The sequence below is a fragment of the Urocitellus parryii genome, chromosome 5 (genome assembly GCF_045843805.1).
Source record: "Urocitellus parryii isolate mUroPar1 chromosome 5, mUroPar1.hap1, whole genome shotgun sequence".
In the NCBI taxonomy this organism is placed as follows: domain Eukaryota; kingdom Metazoa; phylum Chordata; class Mammalia; order Rodentia; family Sciuridae; genus Urocitellus; species Urocitellus parryii.
Window position 1 is genome coordinate 156,820,650 of NC_135535.1, and position 7,094 is coordinate 156,827,743.

The 7,094-nt window shown below is 42.9% G+C and overlaps 1 protein-coding gene across 1 annotated transcript in view; it reads left to right on the top strand.

Annotated features, from left to right (window-relative positions):
* Stox1 (storkhead box 1) overlaps nucleotides 1-7,094 on the top strand; it is a 53,706-nt gene that overhangs the window by 6,553 nt on the left and 40,059 nt on the right. The window lies entirely within an intron of this gene.

Consider the following 7,094-nt stretch of genomic DNA (forward strand, 5'->3'; position numbering starts at 1 on the left):
GTGAATATTTGCCTAGAAATTTTTTAATGCTTTTACTTCTTTTAGATAAAATACCTAGCAGAGAAATTTCTACCTCATACTTTACATTTAGTTTTATGATTGTACAGTTTTATACTCCTAACAAATGTGTGACAATTCTAATTCTCTACACTTTGCCAACATTTTTTTTTTAATTTTAATATTTATTTTTTAGTTTTCGGTGGACACAACATCTTTGTTTGTATGTGGTGCTGAGGATCGAACCTGGGTGGCAAGAATGCCAGTCGAGCGCGCTACCGCTTGAGCCACATCCCCAACCCAGAGTTCTTTTTATTTTTTATTTTGAGGCAGGGTCTCATTAGGTTGCTGAGCTTCTCACTAAGTTGCCTTGGGTGATCTCAAACTTGTGATTCTCCTGCCACAACCTCTGGAGTTGCTGGGATTATAGGTGAGCAGCAGCACTGGCTAAAGGAGAATCTCTTTGGGCCTGTGGTGAGGCAGAACATCATGGTGGGGAGTGTATGGTGTAACAAAAGTCAAGAGCTCACAACAGCCAGGAAGCAAAAAGAGGGAGCTCACTTTTTTTTTTTTTTTTAATGTGGTGCTGGGGATTGAACCCAGTGCCTCATGTATGCTAGACAAGTGCTCTACCACTGAGCCACAACACTGACCCAGGGCTCACTTTTAAAACCAAGTCCCTCCCCCGAGCCCATTTAGCCAGGAATCTATTAATAAATGAATCTATTCATGAAGTCAAAGCCTCATGATCCAATCGCTTTAAAAGACTCTACCTCTTATCATTGCTGAAATAGTGACCAACCTTTAAAACATTTAGATCCAAACCTAACATTTAAGATATAATTCACATAACATAAAATTATTCATTTCATGGTTTTTTTGTTCTGTTTTGTTTTGTTTTGGTGCTGGGGTGCTGGAAATTGAACCCAGTCCTTATGCATACTAAACATTTATTCTGAGCCAGGCACAGTGGCACATGCCTGTAATATCAGTGACTCGGGATGCTGAGACTGCAGAATCATAAGTTCAAGGCTAGCCTGGGCAATTTAGTGACACCTTGCCTGAAAATAAAAAATAAAGGCTGGGGATGTAGCTCAGTGGTAAAGCCACACTGGGTTCAATTCCCAATGCTAGGAAGAAAAGAAAAGAAAAGGAAAGAAAAAAAAAGACCAAAACAACAAAAAACATAACAAAACAAAACAAAATAACTTTTATTTTTATGCTGAGTAATCCATTGTATATGGACATACCATATTTTGCTTATACATTCTTCAATGGATGGTCACTTGGGTTAGGTTGTTTCTGCTTTTCAGACACTATGAAGGATGTTGCTATGAATATTTGTATATAAGTCTATGTGTAGATCTATGGTTTTATTCTTGGCTGGATATTATTTGATTTTTTTTTTTTTTTTTTGTGGTGCTGGGGATTGAACCCAGGGCCTTGTACACGTGAGACAAGCACTCTACCAACTGAGCTCTATCCCCAGCCCTTATTTGATTGTTTTAAAATAATTTCTGTTTCTATGATGAGATTTCCAATTTGTTTACTACAAGCATATTTCCCCTTCAATATAGTTATAACATCTACCTCAAAATCCTTATAATTCCAGCATCTGGATCATCTCAGGTCATCTCATTGGTTGCATCTGATCTCGAACACTAGTCACATTTTCCTGTCTGAATGGTCTAGTAACTCTGGATTATATCTCTGATATTATGATATGTTGTAGAGAGTCTGGATTATTAGATTCCTCTGTGGAGATGTTGGTTTTGTTTGTTTATTTTATCAGGCAGTTAACTTGGTTAGATTTAAAACACTGAATTCTATCTCCCTTGAAGGGAAATGACAGCTAAAATCTCTGTCCAGTTCTTTTAGCTTAAGGTGGGCTGCTTGGGCCCTGTTCATGGTTCAGCCACAGAGTAAGGCAGAGTTTATATGTAGAATTTGACATCCCACCTCTATGGCTTTATCCTTATCCCTCTGTACCTTTTCACTTATAACTGCTCCAAATACTGCCCTTAATTTTATTTATTTTATTATTATTATTTTTTAAGTGTTTTGCAGTACTAGGGATTGAACTCAGGACTCACGTATGCTAGGCAAGGGCTCTACCCCAGAACTACATCCCCAGCCCTTTCTAAAACTTTAAAATTTTGGAACAGGATTCTGCTGTTTCCTAGCTTGACCTTGAATTTGTGATTCTCCTTTCTCCGCCTCTCAAATATCTAGGATTACAGGTGTGTGCTACCATGCCCCCACTGTCCTTAGATTCTTTTTTTTTTTTAAATTTTTTAATATTTATTTTTTAGTTATCGGCAGACACAACATCTTTGTTGGTATGTGGTGCTGAGGATCGAACCCAGGCCGCATGTATGCCAGGCGAGCGTGCTACCGCTTGAGCCACATCCCCAACCCTCCTTAGATTCTTAAAGTCAGTAAGACAATGAGTTTCTACCAAAATTTAGCTTCTTTCCTGACTGCTACTGGCAACTTCCTCCAGCTGAAGAACTATGAAAAAATGTGAAGCTGGGTTGGGGATATAGCTCAGTTGGTAGAGTGCTTGCCTCAAGTGCACAAGGCCTTGGGATCAATCCTCAGCAACACACACACACACACACACACACACACACACACACAAGTGAAACTTACCTACTAGTACTCCCTTCCAAAATGGGCCTCTCCCTTCCCATTGCCTCTGATTTCCAGTGGTTTGGGTTGTTTCCAGTACCTTCAATAGGTAATGTATTTACCATTTGGTCCAAAGATTACAGTGATATTTACAAGAGGGTTGATCTAATAGAATTTAGCCCACTACTGAAAACAAAATCCCATAAATGATTTGATTGATTGAATGAGGTACTGGGTCTAGTGTTCTTCTACTGAGTTACACCCCCGACCCTTCTTATTGTTTATTTTGAGACAGGGTCTCGATAAATTGGTCTCGAACTCATACTTCTCCTGCCTCAGCCTCCCCAGTTAACTGGAATTCAAAGCATGCACCGCTGCTCCTGGCCCATGAGTGAATATTTTTAGTTCCTGTCTTCTCCCCTTTTAAAATGCCATTCTGGGGGCTAGGGACATAGCTCAGTTGGTAGAGTGTTTGTCTCGCATACACAAGGACCTGGGTTCAATCCCCAGCACCACAAAAAATAAAATAAAATGCCATTCTGTTGGTGAGAAATGTCGAGCCATAGAGAAACTAATGGCCATGACAAGATTGTTTGGACAATCACTAGAAACAAATGCTGCTGTTTTACCTTGTCCTCCTTCTAGATATATCTTGGCATCTCTGAGTCATTAGGAGCCTGATTATCCCTTCTTTCTGTTAAAGTTGTTAGGTGGTAAACTGGAATGATTCTGCCTATTCTGCAGACAGGAAACAGAATCAAGGGTACGAGGTGGCTGGTGCTGCTTGAGTTTATTGACTCCCTCTCCACTTTGGTCCTCTCAGGTTCCCACAAAAGCTCTGGTATTTCTTGCCAGCCGGTGCTGGCACTCACGCTCCTCAGGAGGTTGTCAGATTCCCATTGGGCCTTCATGCCCTCCAAAGCCTGGGAAATGGCAGAAACAGCTGCTCTGAGCATACCCCTGCCCTCATCTCCCCCCTCCTTCCCACCCAGGCTCTTCAGCCATGTTTTTCTAGTTTTGTTCTGCCAGATGCTGCCTTTAACCATCTTCTCCTCAGGGAAGCTGAAGGGCTACAGCAGGATGTCTTGCAGGATGTCTTATGGTCATGCTGCTGTTCCCAAGATGGATGATTTGTATGTAGCATCTGGGTGGTGAGCAATTGCTCACATTTTGATTTAGCAGCTGGTGGTTCCGAGAAGACACTTCTAATTGCTGCCTTGTATCCTTGAGGTCCAAGAGGATGAAAAGAGGCAATCACTTGAAAATCAGTGTGGATTGCATCCCCCTCCCCCCATGCCCCAGGTCATTAGGCCACCAAGCCCCACAAGGCTTAATTCCTCTGTATCTCTCATGCCCATCCTAAACCTTTGTCCACCCAAGGTCTCACCATTTCCTACCTGGATTGTGGCTCCATCTTCCTGGTTGTTTTGCTCTCCTGTCTGTCCCCTCCACTCCATCCAGTTCACTTTCCAGCCTGCAGACTCCTGACATCTAAAACACAGAACTCATTCCACTCTTCACTTGCTCAATTAAGTTCTTCTGTTTCCCCTTAGTTTTTTTAGGAAAAGTTCATGGCTCTCTCTGTTTGTTTGTTTGTTTGTTTGTTTGTTTTTCAATTTTTAATTTTTGGAGACTTGGTCTGAGACTAATTTTTTTTTTTGTAGTTGTACACAATAACTTTTTTTTTTTTAATATTTATTTTTTAGTTCTCGGCAGACACAACATCTTTGTTTGTATGTGGTGCTGAGGATCGAACCCGGGCTGCACGCATGCCAGGCGAGCGCGCTACCGCTTGAGCCACATCCCCAGCCCTGTACACAATAACTTTATTTTATTTATTTATTTTTATGTGGTGCTGAGGATCAAACCCGGGCCTTGCATGTGCAAGGCGAATGCTCTACCACTAAGCCATAACCCCAGCACCCTGAGACCTATTTTTGAAACTTGGTCTGCCAGGCTGGCCTCAAAACTCCTGGGCTCAAGCAACCCTCCCTCCCCAGCCTCTGGAGTAGCTGGGCCAATGGCCATGCACCCAACTCAAGTCCGGAGTCTTTGACATGCACCTCAAGGCTCTTTGGAATCCAGTCCCAGTCTAAGCCTCCCCTTTCTCCCCACATCTGAAAGGCAACTTCCTTCCTGTATCCATCAGGGTGCAACAGAGAAACAGGACCAGTATGAGAGAGATCACAGGGAACTGGCTTTGTGCGATTGCAGACAAGTCTGAAATCAAACTCAAGTAGGTGAGGCATCCTGAAAGGCAGCCTAGAACTGTCAGGCACGGGCTAAAGCTGCCATTCATAGGTGGAATTTCTTCTTTACCTAGAAAGCCTCTATTCTGTTTTTAAATTTTTTTGACTGATTCCATCAGATCCACTTAGATTAATCTTTCTTCCTTCTTTTTTTTTTTTTTTTTTTTTTTTTTGGTACTGGGGATTGAATCCAGGGGCACTTAACTACTGAGCCACATCCCCATCCCTTTTTTATATTTTATTTAGAGACAGGTTCTCCCTGAGTTGCTTAGGGTCTCACTAAATTGCTGATGCTGGCTTTGAACTTCTTGATCCTCCTGCCTCAGCCTCCTGAGCCACTGGGATTACAGGTGTGCACCACCATACCCAGCTTCCTTTCTTTTTTAGTACCAGGGATTGAACTCACAGAGAGCCACATCCCCAGCCCTATTTTGAATTTTGTTTAGAGACAGGGTCTCATTAAGTTGCTTAGCACCTTGCCATTACTGAGGCTGGCTTTGAACTTATAGTCGTCCTGTCTTAGCCTCCCAAGCCGCTGGGATAACAGGCATGTGCCACCGTACCTGACTGAAAACTGTATTTTAAAAGTTTCCAGAACTGGGGCTGGGGATGTGGCTCAAGTGGTAGCGCGCTCGCCTGGCATGCGTGCGGCCCGGGTTCAATCCTCAGCACCACATACAGACAAAGATGCTGTGTCTGCCAAATACTGAAAAATAAATATTAAAGTTTAAAAAAAAAAAAAAGTTTCCAGAACCACTCTAGGTAGTGAACACTCAGATTCAAATTCCTTCCCTGCCAGTTATAGATGTGTGACCTTGAGCTAGTAACTTAACTCTTAGGCTCATTGTCTGCATAGGTACAGAATAGCTACTTTTCAGATTTTTTTTTTAATTTTTAAAACTTCTTTATTTATTTATTATTTGTGTGTGGTGCTAAGGATCGAACCCAGGGCCTTGCACATGCCAGGCGAGCACTCTACCTCTGAACCACAACCCTAGCCCCTTCAGATTGTTGTGAAGATCAGTTATCTAAGTGCTCAGCCAATGCCTGGTACAGTCAACTTCAGAATATGGCAGTTTCTAATATGAAGGGAAAAGAAAACAGGTCTATGGATTCTTATTCTCCAGACAGCCTGTCTTCCCTGGCTATGCTAATTCTTACTAGCCTGACATATTCTGTCCTAGATCGGTCTCTCCATTTATATCATCCTTCCTGCTATCTTGCATTCTTCCTAATATATTGTAGACTTCTTGGTGCTGGCCAGGTCCACAGCCCATTGCTGTGCTGTGTGTGGTGCTATAGAAGGAGCTCTGCCCTGCCCTGAGTTTGGAACCAGCCCTGCTGCTCAGTCTCTGGGAGCCCCCTGGCCCGTCCTCTTACTTCTCTTGGGCTCTGGCTATTCAGCTGTGCACAGCTCCTCCCTCACTTTGGCTCTGTTGACTGCTGAGGTTTCCTGGCTCGGCACTGGCTTCCCCCTTACCTGTGTCAGGAGGCCCAGGTAAGAGCAGACAAAAGCTTGCATTGAAGTTACTTGGGATATTTTCCACAGCCAGTGTGTTTGGGCCTTTCCCCTAGTTTTGCACATGCATCTGGGTTCTCTAGTGCCATTTCCCTTCGTGGGGCATTGTTAAAGAAGCTGCACCTGCGGGGGCTCCCTTGCTCACACACTCACCTATCAGGTATACAAGGAGCATTTACTGTGTGCTCAGGCCTGGGATGGTCAGTTGACACCAAGGGTCAAAAGGCTCAAACCCTGGGGCTGGAGTTGTGTCTCAGTGGTAGAGTGCTTGCCTTCATGTGTGAGACACTGGGTTCCATCCTCAGCGCCACATAAAAATGAATGAAATAAAATAAAGACATTGTGTTCATCTACAATTTAAATAAATATGTAAGTAAAATAAAAGCATTGTGTCCATCTGTAACAACAACAACAAAAAAAATATTTAAAAAAAAAGTCTCAAACTCTGATCCTAAGCAGCTCACAGATTAGGGGCCAGATGGAGGAATAAGGGATATGTAGTCTTTGGGAGCAATAGAAGAACTACTGACCGAGGGTCTATCGTGTGCATGTGTGTGTGTGTGTGTGTGTGTGTGTGTGTTTTGAAGGAAAGCTTCCTGGACAAGTGATGCCTAAGATGTGAAGGATGAGTCAATGTTAATTTTAAGTAGAGGGGGAGGGCATGTATTCCAGTTGAGTACAGTCAGAGCATGAAGTGG